This window comes from Leptonychotes weddellii, chromosome 8 (assembly GCF_054177405.1).
Source record: "Leptonychotes weddellii isolate Sample4059 chromosome 8, ASM5417740v2, whole genome shotgun sequence".
Taxonomy (NCBI): Eukaryota; Metazoa; Chordata; class Mammalia; order Carnivora; family Phocidae; genus Leptonychotes; species Leptonychotes weddellii.
Window position 1 is genome coordinate 107,576,865 of NC_138376.1, and position 26,113 is coordinate 107,602,977.

Here is a 26,113-nt window from a genome sequence, read left to right on the forward strand (position 1 = left end):
GACTGACTGAGATCTGTAAGGTCCCTCACCCTCACCAGGGTTGGCTATGCAGCGGTCCCTGAGCTTTCTTGTCGTTAATACAAAAAAAGGGCTCTAAGTCAAGGTCCCCCCCAACATCCCTAAGATGTGATTTGAGTCTCTCAGGGCACAGCCTATGGCAGATCAAGGCCCCAAAGATGTTGACATTGAGCATCCCAACAATCATTTTCGCCTGAATTGAAAATAAATCAGTAAAGCATCAATGAAATTTGTGTCTCTGAGGAACATAACTTCCTGATGTAGTGTCTGATATAAACTAGCTATAGAATTTATACTTGCAGAAACCATTGACAAACTAGCTGTACAGGATGACCGTAAATCAGATCAACCAACAGCGGTGACTTCGGTTTCAGCAATGTTCATCTGCAGCCCTTCCTTCTTGGCACTAATCAGGGCAAGCTTGATCTGTAGCCATTCTGTTCATGGCAATAAACTCAGAGTCTGCTTAGAAGAGGATGTCTATTCATCTCTTCCCTAGAAGAGGGGGAAATACATTGTTTATAGAAAAGTGCTATTAAATTATTAAAATTTGAGTGAAAAAGAAAAGTCAGTCTAAGCACATGTCTGTTTTTACCCCACTGAACTCACTACTTGAAGACTAATTCAGTTACTGTTGTGGTGTGAATTGTGAGCTAATTCATCACGGGGAGCCCTTTATGATGTTGCAGTGCTTAAAATAAAAGCATTTGCAAAGGCTATATTATACCATTTTGTAGTGAAAATTGATGGTGGGTACATAACCATAGCTGTCAAGCTGCTTTAAACCTGAATTCTCGCTTTCTGTTCTCTGGCAGGGGTTGGCAAACTTTTTCTGCAGTGTGCTAGATAATAAATATTTTAGGCTTTGTGGACCATGTGTTCTGTGTTGTGACTATTCAGCTCTGCCATTGTGGTGAAAAAAAAAAAAAAACAGCCATAGACAATCCATAAGCCCATGGGTGTGTCTGCATTCTGTTAGAACCTTATTTAGAAAAACAGGTAGAGGGGTATTTGGCCCAGGAACCACAGTTTGCTGGCCCTTACTCTATGATGTAGAACTGCCTGGTTTAAAGTCCTTGTTTGAGGTTCTCACCACATTCCAAACTATTTTCCAAGAGAAATGTTGGTTTGATAGTTTACCTTCCTGAACATGATGGGAAAGCCCCCCTTTTAGGCGAGAAGACCTTACGTTTTGAAATCGATCATTGCCCCTGGTGTGCCAGTTACTTAAGGCATGGAGCTCTTTATTGCATCAGTAAGACAGAAAAACCATATTCTTGATTTCCAGTCTAGCTTCAGCCTCAGTGTATCAGCAGTCTCCCCACTTGTCAAGGGCTGGCTAAAACACAGATAAGGGAAATCACATACTGGTCACAATCATTAATTCATGACTCTTGATTTTAAAATGTTCAGCTTTGCATGAAGCCAGGTTATAAGAACATTTATTCACACGTATACGATGTTACCTTCCGTCCTCTACAAGGAACCCCACAGAATGACAGTGTGACATCACAACTTCATCTTTTATTAAGGATCGTATATAACAGTGACCGCTTGGAGAACATATTTCCTCTTTCGTGAAATTGCTGTTGGAGACACTTTCCATTAGATTGTTTTGTGTCCTTTATGGGAAACTCTCAGGGATCCCTCTTAGAGTTTAGCACCATGACAGAGTGTGTCTATTGTTACACTTCCTGTAATTAACCAGAGAGTGCAGTGTATCTCTTCCTGTGTTGCCTTCCAGTCCAGGATTTTAGCTGTTTCCCAAAAGCGAAGCTAAGTATGTATTCCAACACACAGATTATATTTAGCTGAAGTTTTCTTACCCATCCATCTCTTCTTTTTCATTCTTGATCTCTGCATCCTTTTCCAGTTTTGCTGGATCTGATCGTACTAGCATCTTAATATAGAATGTCATAGGTTTATAAATAACAAATAAATAATAAAACTTGGGCTTGTTGAAAACATTGAAGACCACAAAAGGACATTTTAGTCTGTGTCTGAAAATAAAAGAACAAGGAAGTGATCACCAGGCTGCCTTTGGCAGATGGTGTAATGATAACAGATAAGAAAACTATTCAATTCGTATCTTGCTTTCAAATTCTGCAGCAAGGAAAGTGGTCTGCATGCTGGAGGGGTAGGAACAAATAACACCTTGAATTATTTTTTCCCGATCTTTGTTTTTTGGGGACTTTTTTTTTTCTTTCACACCTTGTCTCATTGTATTTTCACGCTGTGAGGCAGTCACACTAGTTTTTAGTATCCTACTTTACCGAGGAGAAAACTGTGACTCAGCATTAAATGACTCGTCCACATTCACAAACAGTGCCGGGAGGCAGTGACCTGCCACTCTATGTAAATGAGTGGAAGTCAGATAAAGCCTGGTCACATGAAATGAGTTTTAGGTGCCATCCCTGGGCGCCAGGGATGCCAGGCCGCTCAGAAGACTGGGGTGTGCTGGGCCAAGAGGAGATGCTCAAAATGAATGAGTGAATAGGAACTGAGGACTAATTTCAGGAGTTACTGAGATATTGCAGAGACCAAATGATGAATGAATAAGGCAAATCTCAATCCATTCTTCAAAAAGAGGGAGAGATTCCACAATCCATAACCGGGTCAGCTTTTCTCAGAGGCCATCCCAGAACAAAGCAAGAATGGATTCTTAAGCTAATGGTTTATGAGTATTAACTAAGGAATGTCGTGGTTACTAGGAGTGAACATGGGTTTATAAGGAACGTCGTGTTATGCTGGCTTAATTTATTTTCTTGCTTTTGGAATAGAGCTACTTTAAAAGATCAGAGGATTGACTAGGAAAATTAATTTTTCACAATAATATAAAAATAGAATGACTTGTTGAACACTTCCTATTTGCTAGGCCCTATTTGCCTTATTTCATTTACTCCCACAATAACTCTAGCAGGTAGGTAGGTAGTTTATCTCCCTTGTTTACAGATAAGAAACAGAGGCTCAGTAAGAGCAAGTCATTTACTCAAAGTCACATTACTAGTGAGTGTCTCAAAGCTGTTGATGGTAACAATTACACCATATTGTAGTTGACACACAGTGGGCTCATGAGATCTTGAGGCTAAGGTAAGCTAAAGCTACACAGGTTGGGTCATAATACCTTTAGGCAGAGTCACAACAGGTTGAAAACAAACCCAGAGCACATCGATTGATATTTTGGCCTTGATCTGCTTAACTTTTGAATCAACGATTCAAAACTAAGGAGAAAAGCCAGTCTTACCACTGCTATTATTTAATATTTGCATAGTGTGTCCCATTTTACGGAATACTTTCCCCTAGCTTGTCACACTTGATTCTCATGCTTTAAGAAGACTTATTACTAGTTCCCACACCCCTCTCCCCACGCCTACCCCCCATTTTTCTTTACAGTGAGCAGAATTGAGGTTCAGGGAAATCAAATGACTCAATCAGAGTCATATGGTGAATAATCTGGGGACTTCTGTTTTCTATCATACTGCAACAGATATGGAGTCATGATTAGAAATAATATCAAGACATGCAAGTGCCAGATCAAAACCATTAAGATGAAATATGAAGGTGATGAATGTAAAGTCTAACGCTGAAGTAAAAAGTATGTTTTAGGTTGAATGTTCGATGTAAGTCAACAATTCCTTATGATTACTCACAATGCTAATTTAATCCCAGCCTGGATGTACGGAAGCATGTCTGTATCATGCCAAGCAGTACTCCCACGGAACATGGACCCATTCAAAACATACATGGGACCCATATTTCCTGGACCCAGTCTTTATCAAAAACTTGGGCTAAGTAGAGAGTACCTAGAGGCAGGTAATACTGCAGAGCCTGTGGGTTACATGTGCTGATGGAAGGGGATGAGGAAATGAATAGAACTTCCAATTTGCGGCAAACTTTTGAGAATGATCATGTGGAAGAGGAAGAATAATATTTCTTCTGTGTTGGTCTAGGTCTAACAGGTATTAAGTGTCAGAAAGTCAGATTTTGGCTCCACATAAAGGGCAGTTCTAACAAGTGAGCTGCTCCTAGTGAGATGAGCCTTGTGGTGAAGTTTTAATGCTCTATCATGGGAAGAGTTCCCTCAGGGGCTGCATAGTCTTTCTTGCTCTTAGAGCCACATAAAAATTATAATGACTTATGGCTCATCCAATCGAACATTAAGTGATTGTTCCTAAACGTGCTCCAGGAGGGCAAGGAGGATTCCCAGTTTGATTTCCACCTAGCTCCAAGTGATGCCTGGAGTATAATAGATACTCAATAACTCTATTGAGATGAATCTCCAAAAGGGGGAGGAAAAGACTAAGGGCGAGTGGTGAAATAAATACCGGCATACATCGTTCCTGACGTAATTAACACTCCCTGGGTCATTTTGCGTGAGAGGCAACAGCAAGAGGTCTGGTCCCTAGCGTGTGTATTCACCTGTGACTCTTGCTTGGACTGTGCTCCCTCCTGGATTTTCCCCTGGCTCAGCCTCTCACTTTAGTTAGGTCTGCTCAACAGGCACTTCATCAGAGAGACATCTATCTGAAGTAGCTACCCCTTAAACTCCATCACTGCACGGTACCCCTCCCCTGCTCTATGACTTCCTAGCATTTTCATTGCCTGATGATACACACACATACACACACACACACACACACCCTACACACCCCACAATGTCTCCTGTCATTTGAATGTTAGCTCCCTGGTTGCAGAGATTTTATTTTGTTCTTGCTTGTTACAGATTGAATTTCATCTCCTCAAAATTTATGTGTTGAGGTTCTCACCTCTGGTACTTCAGAATGTGGTCTTATTTGGAATTGGGGTTGTTGCAGATGTAATTAATTAGGATGAGGTCAAACTGAAGGTGAGCCTTAATCCAGCATCATAGCATCCCCTTATTACAGGGGGAATTTGGACACAGAGACGTGCATACAGGGAGAATGTCATGTGAAGATGAAGGCAGAGGTCTGGGCGATGCTTCTACAAACCAAGGAATGCCAAAGATCACCAGCAATCTACCAGAAGCTACAAGAAAGGCATGGAACACAACTCTCAGAAGGAACCAACCCCACCGACATCTTGATCTTTGACTTCTGGTCTCCAGAACTGTGAGACACATTTTTATTGTTTAGGCTACCTGGTTTGTGGTATTTTGTTATAGCAGCCCTAGCAAATTAATATACTGCTGTGTCTCTGCATCTAGAAGTGTGACTAGATAAAGTAGGCATTTGATAAATATTTTATGAGTGAACGTTGAATGAATGAATAAATGGATGAATGAATGAATGTATGCTACCTCAGGAAAGTCATCCATTTTTTTTGTAAAATGACATCCACTACAGTCTAGAAGATTTATCCAGTTCTCATCTATTCTACTGCATTCATAAAAAAGAACTCTAGTGACAGAAAAATTGATCATATATTAGAAGTTATCAAGGAATCTCTATTAAAAAATATAGACATGGTTTTAGGGATGATTGAAATTTTAATTTGACCTGAGGCAAAAGTCTGAAACGAATAATTTCCTGAGTTCGCTTTTAGATTTCAATCCTGTGTTTTTCCTTGACGAATTTATCTATTTATAGAAATCAGGTCAGTGAGACCGTGTGAGTTATAGGCAATGTGATTTCATTGCACTCGAGGCTCAACTGTCTTCCAGAGTAGAATTTTCCTAACTGAAAAATTGGGCCATCAGCAAAGAAATGGTATAGGAATCATATCAGAGAAGAATATAGAAAATTGTCTTCATGGCTGAGAAGTTTGGGTGTGTCATTAGTTGAGACGATATTAAGTTTATCTATGTGCCTCCAAATAATGGACTTTGAAGAAGGAGCTGGAGGAGCAAACAAAGAGCAGAGCTCCAGAGAGTGATCTGGAGGTGACTAGATTCATTAGTCTGGATTCTCTCTGGAAAGCCCAAGTTAGCCAGAGTGAAGCTTACGTTTTCAGTCCTTTGGACTCTCCAGGACTGATTGACAGAGGTGGTTTTCCAGAAACCTAGTCCATGTTGCAGAGTTCTAGCTCCATATGCCTTCCCTTCCCTTCCCTTCCTTTCCTTTCCCTTCCAGTGGACCTGCAGGGTCATATTCTGTCTCCTAGTATTCAGAGCCTTTGACCCCTCTTTTGTGAAACTTTTTCAGGTATCCTATTATTGAAAGTTAATACCCTCAACTTGGCTCTTTTTCCTTCTCTTCCCAACTCACATTTCCTGAGATGGATCTTCTGTGCAGTAAAAGACATTGATACCTCAGTGTGTAAAACAGATAGATTCACTGGGGGTGGGGAAGGAGGACACAGAATTTCCCATGACACAGAGCAGTTCAGTTCATCTGCCATTTGTAGTCTGCTGGGCCTTATGGGTAGATATTTTGAGCTCGAGTTTTAGTGCTTTTGGCTTCATCAACTCTTGCGTTCCTCTTACTATCCTTACTTAGCTCAAGTCTAAGAAGCCCAACACACTGTTAAATATATGAAATTGAAATCAGCAAAGAGCAGAACATGCCTCTTACTTTCCCACCCCTACCCCAGTTTTGCAAATGGGTCAATAAAAATAGTGTCCTTGATGTGGGCAAGAGTGTAAATTAGTACAGTGAAAACGCAAATAAAAAACAAATCCCCAGAACAGGGACTATTTATATTTCAAATCTTTGGATTATGGAGAGCAGTTAGAAGAAATCTTAAATGTCATCTAATTTAACTCACTTATTTTACAGATTAGGAAACAGGATGTTCTGAGTAAGAGATCTTCTGACTTGCAGACCCTATATTTTTCATGTAGTTCTCTATTTTCTTATCTTTAGTTTTTTTTTTCTTTTAAAGTTTTTCCTACTTGCATTATCTCTGCATGATCAGGGCAAAAATATTTACAAAATAAGGTTAACCAAGATCACAGAGCTAACAACGTGAAAGGACTCAGATGAGAGCCCCTGTGTCCTGGTTCTTAGTTCAGCACTCTGAGATTTAATTGAGCATTAAAGCAAGTTAGTCTGAGTGAGTATTAGAAATTGTGTTCCCTAGACTCTTAGGTAAAGAATATAGCCTAATATTTGCTATCAGTCTCTATGGCAATGACTCAAAATTTCTTTTGGAGGCTGGAGTAATAGTCCCCATTTGAGAGTCTGAGGAATATCAAAGATCCTCTTCCCAGAAAAATGTACACACACAATGTGCACACAGTTCAGGTGATTCACCTAATTCCTTAATTTGAGGACAGGCTCCGAGGAAATGAACTGATGTTCTGAATATTAATGTCTGCTAAACTTTATTGAGTGTTTGCTATGTTCCAGGCATTATTCTGAGGTCTTCCCATGCACGACATCACTTAATAGGTGTAACGCTTGAAGCGAGTTCCATTCTCATCTGCATTTTACAGAAAAATAGAAATATGTAGAGAACATCTGTTTGTTGAGCACTATTTTTTTAAAAAGATTTATTAATTTATTTGAGAGAGAGAGAGAGAGAGAGCACAAGTGTGGATACACAGAGGGAGATGGAGAGGGAGAAGCAGACTCCCCACTGAGCAGGGAGCCTGATGTGGGGTTTGATCCCAGGACCCCGGGATCATGACTTGAGCTAAAGGCAGAGGCTTAACCGATTGAGCCACAGATCATGCCTGCCCCCATCATGCTTGGAATCCAGTGAAGCAGATTGATTGCATGTTTACATGGAAATGTGGCATGAGGCAAACAGAGATAATAACACATACATGCGGATTGTTAGGAGAATTTAAGAAAGAATTCATGCCTGGACCACAAAGAAAAACAGGCCCAGGGGGGCACTTAATGAGGGACTGTGGAAGAGGGGAGTATGTGAGACCTTGCATGGGGAGTTAAAGCCTGAACTAGAGGTCAAGTTCAAAGGATAGATCTCAAACTCAAACCAGGTCCATTTGCTCCCAAAGTCAGCCCCTGCCCTGTTGTCACCAAGTTCAGTTCCTCTAACTACACTGACTTCTGTGATACTTTGTAACATTCCGTCCTAGTCACCTCCATGCCTGTAGGGAGTACACCTCCCTAATGTGCCCAAGGCAGGGTGTCTGAGAGCTTCTGAGGTGAAGGACCACGTTTTAAAATTTTCAGTCTGTCACTCTGTGTTCTGATATTTCTGTTCTTATTTTCTGCTGGGGAGTCAACCTGTCACTCCCTCCCCAAAGCCTTGGACCCCAAGTGTGCCCTCCGTGTCTGGATGGGCTCTAAGTAGGTTCACAGAGAATCTTGGATAATCATGGGTTCATGCCTAGTCATTTCCTGCCTCACCCTAACTGGGGAGAGATTATGTGTCCGGACTGTGCCTTAACTGGTGGAAAAATGCTCTCTAAATCCACTTCTGAAAAACTACCTAGAAGTGCTTCAGCTCTCACTGTTGCCCCACATCTGCCGAGCGCTGCCCCCAAACAATTGGACCTTTATTTCTTCTTTCCAGGGCAACAGCTAGCGAACACCCGTGACCCCCCAGGCCCGGGGCTGGAGCCCTTCCCAGCATGGCAGAGGTACGTACCGGCCACATATGACTTGGAGTCTGTTGTCCAGCTGATATACTTGTCATGCCACTGTCAGCAAGCATGTGCGTGCGACGCGCAGAAACACAGTGTTAATTTCAAGGTCTGTTAGAATTGCCAGGCAGTAGAAATAATGGTTGATCGACATAAATGGTTGGAACTGGCAGGTTAAGAAGTCCTATTCTAAAAGCTTCTAGGACATGTCGACAAACACTGGAAAATAAATAAATACACTCTACGATAATAAAAATGTACTTGACAATGTGCTTTTGAATGAACACAGTGAGGGACTGAAGTGGATGATAGGTGTCCCTGGTTTTTGCCCCCCACCATCCAGAAATACTGATCGGGTCAGGCCCAAAACAGGCATCGCTGCATTCGTGTAAAAGGTATCGGAATGCAGAGTGTTCTCAACAAATACATTGATAACTTCCAACATCCTTCACTTCTGGACACGATGTAATTAATTTTTGCATTGGGAAAGCAAGATGGTCTGTGGTCTGATATTTTCATTTGAAAGCAAGTGGGAAGACAAAAGCAAACAGGCTTTTTGGCTATGAGAGAATGAATGACCTTCCAAGTAAGGAATTTAAACTGGAGCTTTCGACTTCAGAGGGGAACGAAGCTGGAGAAACTTTTGGTAGCAGAAATTTAAGGTGGAGAAATGGTTATGGGCTACGTTACCCCCAAACCCCCTGAGCATGCACCCCCTTCCCCATTACACAGACCACTCTCAGGTTCTGATGTCCCTGAACCACTTTTGACCAGGAAAACGTTGTTGTTAACAGTTTTTTTTTTTTTTTTTAAAGCAGGGCTGGCATGCCAGGACATGCTTGAATGCTCTCACAGTTACATATAAACTTTAAAAAGAGGCCCCTTTTCCCCCTAGCCTGACTCATACTCCATGCATCATATAACCAGAGTTTGGAAAGGCTATGAAGAATGCACATGGCAATGGGATACATTTTGTCTGGTTGTGGGAGTGTTAAAAACAGGTGATCTAGTAGGGGGTGGCTGTGTGAATTTGGGGGGTGCAGGTAGGGTGGGGAGGGGTCATGAAAGGCAGAAGGACGGTTTGCTATACTTCCTGGCTATTCCTTAGGACACTTGAGATAACAGAGCCATTGTATTTTAAAGATGGAAGAGATCTTAGAAATCTAAAATGTATATTCAGAGGTATGAACTGCCATCTCAAGATCAGACAGCCCAGCAGAAGATGAGGGAACCAGCCCCTGAACACTCTGTACGTCCAGTAGACACTTTCCCCGCCCCCAGAATGTACGCATAATGCTTCCTGTGCAATTTCAAACTATTTATGGACTCCTTACTTTCATCCCTGAACCTGAGGGTCTGATGAATTTTCTGTTATATTAGGGTTATCAAATGAGCACATAAATAATTGTTTGGACAAACCAGGGTAAGTTCCTCCTTTCTACTTACTGTTTGAGCACAAGCAAACATATATTGCTTCTAGGCCTCAGTTTCCTGATATACGAAATAGGAATCATAATAGTACCTATTCATAGGTTATCATGAGATGAAGCATGATGTGCTGGAAGAACCTAGGTTAACAGAAAGCCTGGCAGGTGGGAAGGACAAGACCACGTTGTGACTGTGATTGTTCCCAACCTCCCTCACTGAGTTCCTGCCCTCCTGGGTTAGCTCTTGATGGGCTACTTCAGACCCAGGGCTTCTGAATCTCTTCCTAGGTTTTTTTTTTTTTTTTTACTTTTGCTTCCTTCCAGCCTAAATCTATTCGCTTCCTGGTCATTCTCCTTTCCTTAAGGGTCTCTCCATCTCACCGCATGCAAGGCAGCCTCTGTTAAAATGTCTCGATAACTTTGTTGTGCAGAAATCCATCAGAAGGAAGTGTTAGGAAAATAAGATTGTTTGAGCAGAGTGTGCCCGTGAAGTGCTTCCTTACTGTAGTGCAGATCAAACAATAGAAAGAGCAAAAATATTATGTCTGCTGGAGCGGTTTTGAGCCCAGAGTATTATTTCATCTTCCCTTTAATAATAACAGGGCAAACAACATGGCTTGTTTTCTTTATACAGCTTATTTTTTAAAAATTTAAACTTTCAGCTTGGAAAACTTCCATTTTTAATATCAATTTTCTCTGGTTGGTGTACTTAAATGACTTATAACTTCTAATGATTCTGCCCACCCTGGGACCCCAATCCCTTCCAATCTGTGTTGACAAAAAGAAAGGTAGCCTCAAGAAGGGATGTTAAAAACACTGAGTATAGGGGAACCTGCTCACCCCACCCCCACTCCTGATTCACACTGTCCATTTTTTAGAGTGTTGGAAGTTCTCCTGGGACTGGTGCAGGGTGAATGATAAGGAATTTTGGAAACTGAGGGTCCAGCTTCCCTTCTACCTGACAAAGGTGGATCTGGGGACCTATAACCTCTCTTGATTTTTTTGTGCCAATTCAACTCTTACCCACTTCTACTTGAAAGCAGGACTTCAAGGTACTTCACCACAGAAACCAGAAAGTAACCTTTAAATAGTTCCAGAACAGCCAAAGTCTGCCCTCTCATGAGGCTAACTACTGAGTTTGACTTCACCCACACAAGAATTACATGATGAGGGCCAGAGGAGTGAGTTTCTGGTTTGCTGATGTTTTAAGATTAGCGATAGTCATTCTCATCTATGCTGTCCTTTTACTGTTGACCTAGTAATGAAAGTGAAGTGCAAATGAGCATCTTCAGGGACTAAGTCTTCTTGGTAGGGATTGTAGTCATGTGACAGTTCCCCCAAAGAGCTGCAATCTGAGGGGGCATAAAAGGAGGCTGCTTTGCAGTGAGAAGCAACCTGGTTCAGTGGGACAATTCTGTCATTCTCTCTGCTCTCAGATTTGTGTTCAAAGTCCTCCTTTCTTATATTCTAGCTAAGGAGCCTGGGCAAATTACTCACTTCTAGCTTTGTAAACTTTTCTTTCTCCGTAAGTGGAAATATAGTCAATGATCGAACCAATCCATATACTATATCTGACACAAAGTATCTATTCCCTCGCCTTGAGACAGGGAGTTCCATCTTGGGTAGTGACTAACTGTACTGGGGGATGAGAATATGTCTCCTATATGATAACTTAATTTCCAGAATTAGTGGAGATGGAATTGGAGTGTGTGTGTGCTGAGAGGCGGTATTTATACTCACTGAAGACACTCAACTTTTCCTCTAATCTGTTAAAAAATATGCTAGAGCCTTTTTTCTCTCCTTTTTCTTAGTGTCTCCTATGGGCGTGTACCAAGAAATCATTTAGGCTGATACAGTGCCCGCACATTACCTCTGTCATCCAGATGATGAGTTAACAGAGTCACCATCCACTGGTTACTAACTTCGGCATGAAATGCTGAAAAGAGAATTGAAGTGGGTATTACAAGGAGAAGCATCTATTCCACAAATACACATTAACACTTACTCTGTCCTGGCACTGGGCTGGGTGTTATAGACATAAAAATGAGGGAATCTGACAACACTGTTGAGTGAGTCTAATGCAGCATTACCCAATTGGAATCCAAGGATTCTCAAGGATTGAGTGTTCCAGAAGAATTCTGTTTTTTAAAAGTTTTGTTTCTATAGTACATTTTAATAGTCATTTTGCTAGTTATAAAGGCAATACTTATTTTTCCCGACTTTACTGAGATACAATTGACATAGAACATCCTGTAACTTTTAGGTGTATATCACGTTGATTTGATACACCAAGATATTGCAGTATGATTACCACGGTAGTGTCAGCTAACACCTCTATCACGTCACATAATTACCATTCTTTTTTTGGGGTGAAAACACTTAAGATCTACTCTCTTAGCAACTTTTAAAGTGTATAGTACAGTCCTATCATCTGTAATCACAATGGTGTGCATTAGCTCTCCAAAACTTACTCATCTTCTAGCTGGAAGTTTGCACTCAATGATCGACGTCTCCCCCACTTCTTCTACCTACTCTGCAGGCTCTGGAAACCACCATTATACTGTTTATACAAGTTTGGCTTTTTTAGATTCCACATATCAGTCATACCGTGCAGTATTTCTTTCTCTGCCTGGCTTATTTCACTTAGCATAGTGTCCTCAAGTTTCATTCTATGTTGTTGCAAATGGCAGGATTTCCTTTTTTCTCATAGCATAATATTCCATTGAATATATATATTACTACATCTTCTTTATCCATTCATCCATTGATGGACATTTAGATTGTTTCCATATCTTGGCTATTGTGAATAATGCTTCAGTAAACATGGGGATGCAGTTATCTCCTCTTTTCATTTCCTTTGGATGTATACACAGAGGTGAGATTGCTGGATCATATGGTAGCTCTATTTTTAAGTTTTTGGAACCACCATACTTTTTTCCATGGTGGCGGCACCAATTTACTTTCCCATCAACAGTGCATAGGCTTCCTTTGTCTCCACATCTTCACCAACACTTGTTGTCTCTTGTCATTTTTGATGACAGCCATTCTCATAGGTGTGAGGTATAACTCATTGTGCTTTTGATTTGCATTTTATTATGTGTACTTCAGAAAAACGTCTATTCAGATCCTCTGCCTATTTTTTAATGAGATTGTTTGTTTGTTTTTGCTCTTGAGTTGTATAGGATCTTTATGTATTTTGGATGCTAACCTCTTATGAGATATATGGTTTGCAAATATTTTCTCCCATTCTGGAGGCTGCTTTTTCATTTTGTTGATGATTTCTTTTGTGGTGATTTTTAGTTTGATGTAGTCTCATTTCTTTATTTTTGCCCTTATTGCTTATGCTCTTATATCGAAAAGAACCATTGCTAAGACCTATGTCAAAGAGTTTTTCCCTATATTTTCTTCTAGGAATTCTATGGTTGCGGGTCTTACAATTAAGCCTTAATCCATTTCAAGTTAATTTTTGTAGTGGTGTAAGAGTGGAGTCCAGTTTTGTTCTTCTGCACATGGTTATCCATTTTCCAAGCAAAACTATTTTTTATAACAATAACTCAGATCTGAAAGATACATTCCAAGATTATGTTAATCTGCTAACTGAGACTCGGCATACATGTTCTCAGAATCCTCAAGAAGTTTCCTTTCATTCAGGGTACATATGTTATCAAAGAAAAACAATGTCAAATGGGTCTGAGTTTTTGTACTCCCCAACCTCTACCTAGGTGGTGTGTGATCTTAGCCAAGACACTCATTTAAACCCACTGGGCCTCAGGATCTTCTTCTTAAAGCAAGGTGTCTGGATCAGGGGGGCTCTGAAGTTCTTCCAGCTTTAATAGTCTCTGCCTCTATGACTATCCCTCTAACTGGATTGTAACCTGGATTTCTTTGTAATTTCTGGTTCAGAGAAGAGAGCACTGGCTAGACATCAGATCTGTTCTAATTCTCCCTTCAGAAATGATTACTTTTGGAAATGATTGCTTTTAGAAATGATGGAATCATTTTCCTTTCTATGTCTTGGGCTTTCCACTGGAGACTTGAAAATGGTAACCTAAAGAGAAAACCTTGAAAATAAGTGATAAACATCCTTTAAAGCTTTGAAATACACAACATTATTATTATGAAGGTGAGGTCTGCAGTGACACTAAGGGAAAGGACAAATCTATCTCTATATTAGTCAGGATGATATAGGCTATGCTGTGGCAACAAATAATCCCAAAGATTTACTCGTGCTACAAGTCAGTGCAAGTTGGTGGGGGCTCTGCTCATCAAAATCACCAAGGGATCCAGGCTGCTGGGAGCACCTGCTAGACTCATGGCTCCCAATATCACTGGAGGAGAGAAAAAGGCATTACACCTTGTCTCTTAATCACTTCACTGGCTAATACAAGCCACATGGTTATGCCTAAATTCACAGGGTAAAGGACAGCAATTCTACTTGTGACCTAAAGGAGGATATCTTGAATATTTATGAAATTGTTATGATACTAGATCTTCACAAATGTAACATCATTTGCATGCTCATTTTTAAACTTGGAGACTAAAATCCATACTATAATTCTGCATAGGAATTATTCTAAAATGCAAACAACAAATAAACTGAAGTTGATTTGTGATTTGACCACATACATTTGTCAGAAGAGGGAGCTTTGCTGGAGAGGGTGAAGGAGGAGGAGGATATTTGACGGGCAGGTAAGAGTTCTTAGCACTGAGAATGTGCAAAAGGAACAAAACAAAATTAACTGAGGTTAAAGTTTATGAAGCATGAAAGAACACAGAATGGTGATCAAAGGAACAAATGGTTTATGACAGAACTTCTTTATTAAGGATTCTGACGTGGAAGTCACGTTTGTGTTTAAAGTGGAATAATCCTAGAAGGGGCACGGGAAAGCAGGCTTGGAATGAAAGAAATGTGTTCAAATGGAGGAGATGTAACAAACAACAGGAAAGTCGATTGAGAAAGTATAATAAATATTTGAATTTCTGTGTCGGGTCCTACAAATTGGTTTTGCTGGTGGCATAACTTAACATTTATGACTTACTGAGATTGTCACTACACAGTTTACTCTAACCCTTCAGAATAAATGAAAATTCTAAAAGAGAGGGATATTTGAATCAAAACATGTAATTAGTTGATTACCTGCTTTGTAGAGGTAACAACGACTTTGCTTTCATGTGGTATTCTGTCATCAGTCTGGGCGGCAAGTAGTTCTAAATACAGAGGCTTTATAGTTCCCTTGAATACATTGTTCTTAGAATGACATCACAATGTAGGGTAAAATATTAATTCCCAAATCACTGAAAACATATTCAGATGTAAGTATAAAAACATTTTCAAAATGCCAAACAAATGCATAAACTTATGCATATATATATGTTATCCAATGCTTGCTGACTAATGATGTTTACATTTACTCACATTTTAGATTATTTTTCACTATTATCCTTTATTTTTGGTGTGTCTAGAGCATTGGCTAGCATAGAAATAGAAGTGAAACCCTACAGAGGAGAAAAGACAGCAAATGCTGGTGATAAATTTAAAAATATGAAGAACCTAGGCAGAAGGGAGGAGAAAAAATTCCTTATGTGTGATATGAATCTTTTAAAATGACTCTGTATGATTTGGAGGCAACAACAATTAGAAGGAAAAAACCTTCAGATTTAAAACATAATATAGGATGCTTAAATTTCTGTTGACTGGGAATGCAGATAGAAATGCATTTGGTGTGAAGAAAGACCACCTCAAAACACAAGACTCAAGTCCATGTGTACCATTTGCTGTCATGTGTCACTTTGTAAATCACTTTCATGCATGAGAAATACAATATATACATTAATGCTGATAGCAATGATAGAAAGTTCCTGGTCTTGACTGCACTAATGTCTCTCTTCTCCAGAGTCTATTATGGGATGCCACAGCTGTGAAGAACTAGCAGTAATGATTAGAAAGAATGTTCCCTAGCTGTTTGTCTAAGATGAATATGGCCTTACACTTCAGGTCCTGCTTCCGCCCATGTACAGAATTATAGATGGCAATGAAAAGCCAACCAAAATATAGCTATTGATAGAAATTATGACCAAGTTGCCTCATGACATCCTGTAATGGCCAGAAAGCAAATGTGGGGGAAGAAAAATGTCCTAGAATGATAGAGAGGAGGACTAACAGTTATTCCTTTCCTACTTCTGTTTGCTACCACCCAGTTCTAATCATGAGGGCTTGCGATTATTTTAGGATGTCTGAGTGGTGAGGATATGTGCATTCTTCATGGACCTATGTCCATGGAAAAGTGTTCTAATGTTTGATAAACCCATCGCTATTGGAAAGAGAATGACATTGTCAAGAAAAGGAGCAGAACCTCAGAAAGCCAGCCAGTTCTTGCCTGGTGTATGTGTCTGGGCACGAGTGCTCATGCCCACCTGTATCAGCAAACCTAGCAAAGGTGTGACAAGATGCAGAGTGACACTAGGGTCTGGGACTAGAAGTGCCAGGGCAGTGACTCGGGGATGGGCCTTTCCCTCCTTGAGCCTCAGAGGGCCTATTGTTATTGCCTAGTTCTAGACAGGAATTCAGGTTATTATATAACTTGTTTTCAAGACATTCTTGTGGGGTGGGAATGTAGGAGCTCTTCATGGCCCCTCTCGCCAGGGAAGGGCTTTAGCACCTGTGAATTTGCTATCCACTGCGGTGGGGCAGGCTTATCAGGTTGGCCAACCTTGTAGATCCTGTTGTGCAGAGAATATTTTCTTCTCTCTCCACTTTTGTTGTTTACTTTGCATAAGGCACTCCACCCTCACTGCAAGTTTTGACACCCACTGATACACTATGGCTACTGTACCTTGACTTTCAATTACATTAAATCCTATTATAATCATTTTCTTATAACAAATCCTCTTTAACACCTGAAAAGCTCAGCTCCCATGGGTGTAGTGTTATGCTGTCAAAATAAAAAACAGAGGAATCCTACTGGAATTGCAGTAGTTCTTGCATGTGTTTGAAAATAAGATCAACCTAAGGGCTTTACACACTTTGCATTCAATTCTGGTAGCAAAAGAGAGAAAAGTTATTCTAAGCCATTCAAATATGGCTTGACCTATAAACCAGTGGCCTTAATTCAGAGATTTTAAATCAAGGTGATAGCATGGTAAAATCCTTTCTCTGGGAATGCCATTTTTTCAGAAGCAAGGTCCAGAATTTCTAATTATTACCATTATAATGATTAATGTAAGCGGAATATTCTTTACTAGTCCATTATAAGAACACACTGCGCGGGAAGGTATTCCTTTGTTTGTTTGTTTTGTTTCTTTTAATGCTTCTGGTGTAATGATTAACCCTAACCAAGGTTCATGATGGATCATCTTTTCTGCCTTGATTGTTTTTGGCTCACGTCTGTAAGGATAGCTCAGAAGCCTGTTTTATTATTCCAGGTTTTTAGTTTATTCCACGTGGCTTGTTGCCACTTTGGGGAAACTCATGCCTTTGAGGAACATCCTCAGGGTTGAAGGAGAGGAGTGGACGTCTTAGGAAAGTCACAGATTTTGTTAGCAGTGTCTTTTTGGTGTTTAGTCATGCCTGTTGATTCTACACACTGACACTCTGAATTCCATCCAGGGCAATGAGAGCCCTTTCTGGGTCAGGTGGTGGGAGGATGTCTTTCCAGTTAATCAAATTCTACCCTAACAATCACTCCATTCCATATACAACCAAAGAATCATCTCTACTTTTATTATTTTCCCGCTATGCCAGAAGAATGCATAGCTCTACAATGATGTGTCAACCAGAAGGATCAAATTTCCTCTTTTCCTTTTCAGCCTTTCCTTCCAATTGGCAGGTTGGTAAGATCTTACCCCTTCTGGGGATGAGCATGTGTCAGAGTTTAGTCATTTTCTTAAGGAACAAAATCAAGATTGCTGATGACGCTAGTCCCCCTAGATGACAACTAGGTCTTTTGCTATAACCTGGGAGAGGTAGAGTTCTCTGCTTTCATAACATAGCTTTGGTTTAGGCCCATCTTTCCAGCTATGGGTAATGTGAGCTGGAATTCATCGCAGAGGCTCTGGCAGCTGGCTTAACCTGTTTATATAAAGACTGAACACAGCCACTGATTAAGAGAGCCACCTCCTACTGGTTGGTTTTGGAGTAAAGCCCAGAATTTTCCATGGAGATAGCTTTTAAAAGTTAGGTCAGCATCTCAATGAAAGATAAGAACACACAAGAAAGCCCTTGTGGGTTTCCCTGTCTTCAGAAGCCCCACTGTTCAGAAAGAGTTAGGATAGATATATTTGACCAATAAAATGCCTCCACTAGGTTTATCTCCAAGGAAAGATAACTCTTCTTGGGAGTGATCCTCTGGTCTGAGGATTAAGTGGGTCAGTTTGAGCCAAGATTCGCATTTAGCAGTTTATACGTATGGCCCTGGTCCTTCAGGGTGGACTGGTCAGTGACCTAAGATTAACTTGATGTCAGGACATTGTATATGGGGGATATTTTCAAATGGTAGGGACAATGTTATAAATAACGAAAGATGACTGCTCCTCGGTTTAAATCAGCAAATAATTTTAAGGGGAGCAAATGAGGCATAGGTAGGAAGATGAGAGGGGGAACAAGAATCTGATGGAAGAATTATAGAGAATCAGTGCAGAAACTCTGGACATGAATGATTCCATGGATTTCACTGGCCCTTCACTCATCGAACATACCCGAAGTCGTATTCCTGAAGAACTGAGAAAAAGGATCCCAGGTTTTGGTGTGATTTGCAAATGCAAAGGAATCCTTCTAGTGGATTGGACTGTGGCTCTATATTTTTATTTATTTAGTAGGCACAGACTATTCCTTAGTTTTCCGTGTGCTTAGAAATAAAGACGTGCGGTAATGCCAAAACACTACTTAAGCTGGAGTCTTTAGTAGCTGGGGTGTGTGCCATTAAATGCGGTGATTGGAGGATATTCCTGCCCTCTAGTCTGTAACTTCCAGAGGTTAAAAAAAGAACATCCCACTTTTATAAAAGAAAAAAAAAGCCCTTTGCATAGATTATTATATAAATAAATCTTCTTAACAAGCACTGCAGTTCTTTTTTTTTTTTTTTCAAAGCACAAAGAGTTATTGTGTGATTTATGTGAAAAGGTTATATAACTGTACTCTGTTACTTTAAATAGTGTTTTTTATTTAAACTGCCAACTTCTTCATCACCAGCAAAGGAGAAAATGCATATTTGCAAAGCACAAAGGTAATTTTCAAGGACTGTAATTAGCTCATGATAACTTTATCTTTTGTGATGTCTTTGCTGTGGGACGAGAAAAGAAATGGACTTTTTTCATTGTTAAATCTAAACTGTGGCACCTGCAGTTTGTCAGTTCCATTAGAACCAGGGAGAAAGTTTGAAGTATTACACTTGGTCAGGGGAAAATTACGGGTGGACTAAAGTAACAGATCTCTCAATTTTCATTTGGCTTCATCTTTTCTTTTACAAACACGACAAAGCTCCATTTCCCCTGTTCCTGTTCCCCAACTGACCCTTTATTTCCAAGATATTAAAAGACCTATTTAAAAACCAAACCAAATGCATGATGTGGAAGATAAAAAACAACAATGAAATTATGATAAAAGAAGCTAGGAAAGTAAAAGTAAACGCTTTTGTGTCTTTAAAATTAATAGGACAGAACTCTGGCAAGAGAAAGAAAAGGAAAAGAAGGAAACAGCCTTTGAGGAAGAGGATGCAAATTAATTTAGTTCATCCCAGGAAAATCAATTACTAAGAAAAATTTTATTTCCATGAAAAATTCTGTCTTTGGGGGAGGTCAGAGTAGATGTGCACACAGGGTGTGTGTGTGTAAGAGAGAGAAAGAAGGTATATTTGATAATATGATATATTTCTGTGATTGGTTGAGACAACAGGATGGAAGAGTCCAGGAGGTCAGAGTCACAGAATTTCCCCCTGGTGAAGAATATTTACAAAAAGAATCTAGGAAATCTCCTTCCTAGGAAAATAGGCTGTTGTAGGCAGCAGAATTCCCTGGAGGTCACAACTATAGTCTATTCCGGGATTTGGAGGAGGGTTTTCTTCAGAGAAGTAAACTCCACCTTAGGAGGCTGCGATCGGGAATTCTAGAGCTTATTTATCTCACCAGTGGACTCTAATCACATGAACAACAGGAAAATCTATAAAGCGCTTAAAGTCAAGGCATGGCAGTGTGGCAATATGAGAGCAGGGTGTGTTTCCTGTGGCACTGTGAGAACATTATCACCTGTTTGGTCACCGACCTGGTTGCCCAGGTGGCAGTTTGGCAAACAACCAGTCCGAACAACAACAACCTCTTGCAATGGACTGTGAAATCGTTGGGCATAGCTGTTCTCAGACGTTATTGATCCTTCTCAGTTCAAACGTTAGATTTCAATTTTAATGGGAATAAAAACAACCGCTAGGAGACTAGAAATAAAGAAATACTTTTAGAGTTCAGGGATCAGATACCCACTTTTAGCAACTCTGCACAGGGAGAAGGCAATTGATTTTTTTTTTTTAAAGATTTATTTATTTATTTGAGAGCGAGAATGAGAGAGAGAGAGTACATGAGAGGGGGGAGGGTTAGAGGGAGAAGCAGGCTCCCCGCCGAGCCGGGAGCCTGATGCGGGACTCGATCCAGGGACTCTGGGATCATGACCTGAGCCGAAGGCAGTCGCCCAACCAACTGAGCCACCCAGGCGCCCCGGCAATTGATTTTTAAAGAGCGTCTTGCAACGAGCAGGAAGAAATGAGACAATAGCTGGCTTTTTTGATATATTATGGACAACGATGCCGGTCAGTATGCTCTGCAGCAAGAATTCAGTTGTGAGCTTGATTGTTGTACCTTTAAAAGTTATGTGGGATTGTGGAGCCTCTGCCAGGTGAAGTCTGCAGCATATAGGATTCATTAAATCTTGTTGTCTGGGAAGGTGTCACATACACTGTTTAACAGATCAAATAAGAGAGGACTGAAAGCTAATTTCCTAGCCAGGAAGGAGGAAGTCAATTAAAAACATACAGATGGAGAGTGATCAATTTCCTTCACACTAGAACCCAAAGGAAGTGTTTTGGAAATGTGTATTTAAACTAAGAAGTAGAGTACATATCAAAGGGAAAAGAAAAGTTAAACTGAAAGCCAAGCCCAAGTTAGCAGTAATGGTACATACAAAAACAGGTGCAACCTTTTCTAAATCCACAACCACCCTCTCCAGCTTTAACATGTGCTGGGAAAATCTCTTCAAACAGAAGATTCTTTCTCCAAGACTTAAGGGCTGTCTTGGGCTTCTAGCAAAGGTTGATGAGTAATATAAAAATGTTCCATGTGCTCAAAATAAGGATCAGACTAAAATTAACCCCACTTGTAGACAGAAGGTAGTCAAGATGACACCGTTATCCATTATGCTGAAAACGGAATGCTTCTCTTTAAACTAAAAGTGCAGAGACAAAAAGTGTTTCAAAATGAATTGTGTGCCCAGTTTTATGCAGGCTGGGTCACTGGGAGAGACACCCACCCTATTTCTGTCTTCTATGGACTGCATTTAGACCTTAACCAATTAGCCCTCTTTAAGTTTTTTGTTTTTTAAAGTCACCTGCTCTAGAAATTCCAGCATTTTGTATTTTTAGATGCTGGGGTCAGGGGAAGTGCAAAAATGGTGACATTTTGTGCCTTCACAAGCAATTCTTTTTGACTTGAGCAGGACACAACACAATGAGTACTGAAAATGTTCCTGCTTTCCATTTTAACCCCTTAGGGTCAGAAGCACAAAGTGTAAATACTAGTGTATTCTCAGGAGGCTCATCCCATCAGAGTGAATCCCATTTAGGAAGACCAGGGCTCCCTGTTGGGAAGCTACTCAAGGTCCTACAAACCACACAATTAGGCCTGTTGATTTTCTTGATCTGTTGTTATTTAATTGTAACCATAAAAGCAAGGCAAAGAAGCTACTTTCTAATTTGATTCCTCCCCCCGCCCCCCCCCACAACAATTCTAAATAGAGTGTTCTGTGAAGAGTTTAGCTTTATAAAGTATTTTTTCCTCTTTTAAGGAGAGGAAGTGTGTGTTCTATTGGAGGACAGAAACTCCCGTCTTCTCAATTACACTAAAAATTTCAGCCCAAGCCTCTTAGAATAAATCACATACGAGAGGAAAGGAGGATGGCTTGAGAGGAAGAATGGAAAAACATACTGAATTGCATAAACATTTTAACTTTCAAATGAATACAGGCAATTCCTCAGTTGTGGTCACTCCGTATTTATGAACAGCTGGGTACACTTAAACATCACCCCTCTTTGCCTTTTCCTCTATAATCATGAGGGGCTAACCCCTAAAGACCCTCATCTAAAGCCTGAAAGCCGTCTCTCCTCATTGCATTTCATTCATTCATTTATTCATGCATTCGCTCAGTACATGTGTAGTGAACACCTATTATGAGCCATGCACGGCGGTAAGCAGATATAGACCTCCTGGAGCTTACGGTCTAGACTGAAGAGCAAAAATAGCCTTTAATCAAACAATTACATGAATAGATGTAAAACCAACTCTGATAATGCAATGAGGGAAAAAAAGTCCATAGTGCTGTAAGAATAGTAAAGAGGAGAAATTGAATCTGATCCAGGAGTTCAGAGAAGGTTTTCTTGAGGAAGTGATAAAAGCTGAAATGTGGAGGTTGGATAGGAATTAATTCATCCCAGAAGGAAATGGAGAAACTTCCAGGTTAAGTAAGTAGCATGTTTGAGGATCTGAGGTGGATTGGACCATGGGGATGATAGAGAGAGGACCAGTGTGGCTGGGGAGAAGAGGTCAAGGGCAACCTCGTGGCAGCTGAGGCAGGAGACGAGCCAGACAAATGGATCTGAGGTCAAAGTAGGATTCTGGTTTATCCGAAGAGAACTGGGAGCCGTGTGCCATTTATGACTTTTATCACAGTGCCTTGTGCGGTGAGGAAGAGGGGTTGTGGCGGTTTGATGGGTGGTATTAAATGCAGAAAGCATGGTCCCTTTTGTTTCTCCACCGCTACTTTTCCCCTGCCACTGTGCCTTTACCTCAGATCTCCCAGGTGCCCTATTTCTGCTTCTCACCCTTGCTCATCCTACTCCTTCCTCTAGAGCTCCTCACACATCTTCACTCTGGGTCTCTGATTCGTTTCTACATGGTGGGGGCTTTTGCCCTCTTGGCCTGAGGCCACAAAAACCCCACCAGTAATGCAGAGTTGTGGCAGGTAGGGACAGTTAGGTGAGGCATCTATTCAGGCACGCTGAATTACAATTTGAATGTATTTCCCAGTATACCAGTGGCACACATAGTCTTCACTGTCTACTTCACCTATGGGATGGATGACATTGGTTTTGGAAGGCTGTTCTTGGAACCTCACATCAGGGGATGCTGTTCCTATGGGACATGGGAAAGTTGACTTTAACAAACAACTTATAACTCTTGAAGCCAAATGCATTTTTCTCATTAGGAACTGCCTTTATATAAAGAAGTTCTTGTGTGGTGAGTACTTTAATGATATTTCCCCCACTTTCTTGTTTTTCGTCCTTTGCATATTGAACTCAGTGAAGTGTTGAACTAACCAGAGTAACCAGAGAACCTTTAGTCCCAATGATAGGGTTTTTTTTTTTTTTTTTTTTTTTGAGAGAGAGAGAGAGAGTGAGAATGAGTGGGGGAAGGGCAGAGAGATAGGGCAAGGGAGAATCTTAAGCAGGTTCCACTCCCAGCATGGAGCCTGACACAGGGCTTGAGCTCACAACCCTGAGATCATAAGCCAAAATCAAGAGCCAGACGCTTAAGCAACTGAGTCACCCAGATGCCCTGCCCCCACCGCTTTTTGTTTCAACTCTAGCTAGGAGCTGGTTAGACCAATGACTTGAATTGCTAGTTTTGATAAAGTAGCCAGATTTTAACAACTTTTAAATTAAGTGCTGAATGGATATGTAACTCACTGTGAGCAATGGATCTTTTTGTAGTTACTGAATTTTGCAGTACAAGGTACCCACTTGTGTTTGGCTTATGGCTATTCTTCTTGCCCCTATTTATCAGCTGTCATTTCAGCCAGGCTGTTTTTTCTTTTTCAATGAGGAATTCTTTTTAAAGCCCCATTCTCTGTCTTCCCACATCGGGAACAGGGAAGGAATTCCTGGATGAATTATTTATTCAACAAATATTGTTGTGCACTTACTATATGCTAAATACTTAAGGTCCTGTGCTACCATACAAAAGTCAGATGTGGTCCCTGTTCTTATGATCATACAATCCACAGCAGTGCTGTCGGGTAGAACTTTCTGTGATGACAGAAATGTATTATGTCTACACTGTCCAATACAGTAGGCACTAGCCACCTGTAGCTATTGAGCACTTAAAATGTAGTCAGGGTAACTGAAGATCTACATTTTTTGTTTTATTTAACTTTTTTACTCTTTTATTTTATTTTTTTCATCATGATAAGTGTATTATTAATCCACATCCCTATTTCACCCATCCCCCATCCACCTCCCCTCTGGTAGCCATCAGTTTGTTCTCTATAGTTAAGAGTCTGTTCCATGGTTTGTCTCTTTCTCCCCTTTTCTCCTTTGCTCATTTGTTTTGTTTCTTAAATTCCACATATGAGTAAGATCATATGGTATTTGTCTTTCTCTGACTTATTTCGCTTACCACTATATTCTCTAGCTCCATCCATATTGTTGCAAATGGCAAGATTTCATTTTTTTTATGGCTGAATAATATTTCAATGTGTATATATATATATACACATCTTCTTTATCTATTCATCTATCAGTGAATACTGGGGCTGGCTGCTTCCATAGTTTGGCTATTATAAATTATGATAATGCTGCAATAAACCCAGAGTTGCATGTATCCCTTTGAATTAGTGTTTTTGTATTTTTGGGGTAAATACCATAGTGTGATTACTGGATTGTAAGGTAGTTCTATTTTTAATTTTTTGAGGAACCTTCATACTGTTTTCCATGGTGGCTGCACCAGTTTGCATTTTTGCCAACAATGCATGAGGGTTACTTTTTCTCCACATCTTTGCCAAAGCTTATTATTTCTTGTGTTTTTGATTTTAGCCATTGTGACAAGGTGTGAAGTGATATCTCATTGTAGGTTTGATTTGTATTTCCCTGATAATGAGTGATATTGAGCATTTTTGCCTGTGTCTGTTGGCCATCTGAATGTCTTCTTTGGAGAAATGTCTGTTCATGTCTTCTGCCCATTTTTAATTGAATTATTTGTTTTTTGGGTGTTGAGTTGTATCAATTCTTTATATATTTTGGATACTACCTTTTATTGGATATGTCATTTGCAAATATCTTTTCCCATTCAGTAGTTTGTCTTTTAGTTTTGTTGATTGTTTTCTTCTCTGAATAGAAACTTTTTATTTTGATGTAGTCCCAGTATTTTATTTTTGCTTTTATTTCACTTGCCTGTTTCATTTAATTTTAATTAATTTAAATCAAGATTGAAATAGTCACATGTGGCCATTGTATTGGATAGTACAGGGTTTAAGGGTTTAAGGGTTTAAGAGAGACAGGTCTAGTAAGATATAATGAAGGCAACCAGGTGGAGCCTGGGAAAATTATTAACTACTTCAATATTGTAGAACTAAAGGAAGAAGTAACTGAGTTCCAGATAATTGCCATTTTAAATAGGAGGAATATGGGGTAAATGACATGCACACAATCTTCTGGGAAATAAGTTAAAAAGTCTTAATAAAGCTAAAACCCACTAAAAAAAGATGTTTGACCATTTACTGGCTCTTCTCCAAATTTACACAGATGCACCTACCTATTGCATTCCCCTTAAAAAGGACCCCGTAAGGATTTCTGAAACCAAATGCACAAGCACTCTGAGCATTTTGGAAGTCATAGGGGACCCTTACATTATCATTGTGCTGGAAATCATAACTGAGCTGAGCTTGCTAACAGGAAAGAAGTTGAGCTTTTAAGGATAAATGGGTCATGCAATGATTTAAATCACCATTGAAAAAAATCTAGCATAAAACGTTTTGTTCTGGAAGAATATTGCCCATTTTAGAAATCAGTTCAGAGTAACTCTTTGGCTAGAACAGTTTGTATCAGAGTTGTTTAAAAGTTGTATGTTGTGTTACTGGTAGCAACAGGCTTCAGAGATGTTTTGTAGTTGAAAGTCATCATACCTAGCTTGCAGCTGCTAATCAAAGAAGGAATTAGGGAAAGGAGGG

The 26,113-nt window shown here is 40.1% G+C and overlaps 1 long non-coding RNA gene across 2 annotated transcripts in view; it reads left to right on the plus strand.

The window, feature by feature from the left end:
* Positions 1 to 4,877: 4,877 nt before the first annotated feature.
* LOC145723121 (uncharacterized) overlaps positions 4,878 to 26,113 on the plus strand; it is a 167,080-nt gene continuing 145,844 nt past the window's right edge. Inside the window, exons 1-2 of one of the 2 annotated variants that reach the window (XR_014147977.1) lie at positions 4,878 to 5,108; positions 8,422 to 8,488. This is a non-coding gene — a long non-coding RNA (uncharacterized LOC145723121). Of the gene's footprint in view, positions 5,109 to 7,508; positions 8,489 to 26,113 lie in introns of those variants that run through there. The other variant, XR_014147976.1, reaches the window with a different exon arrangement.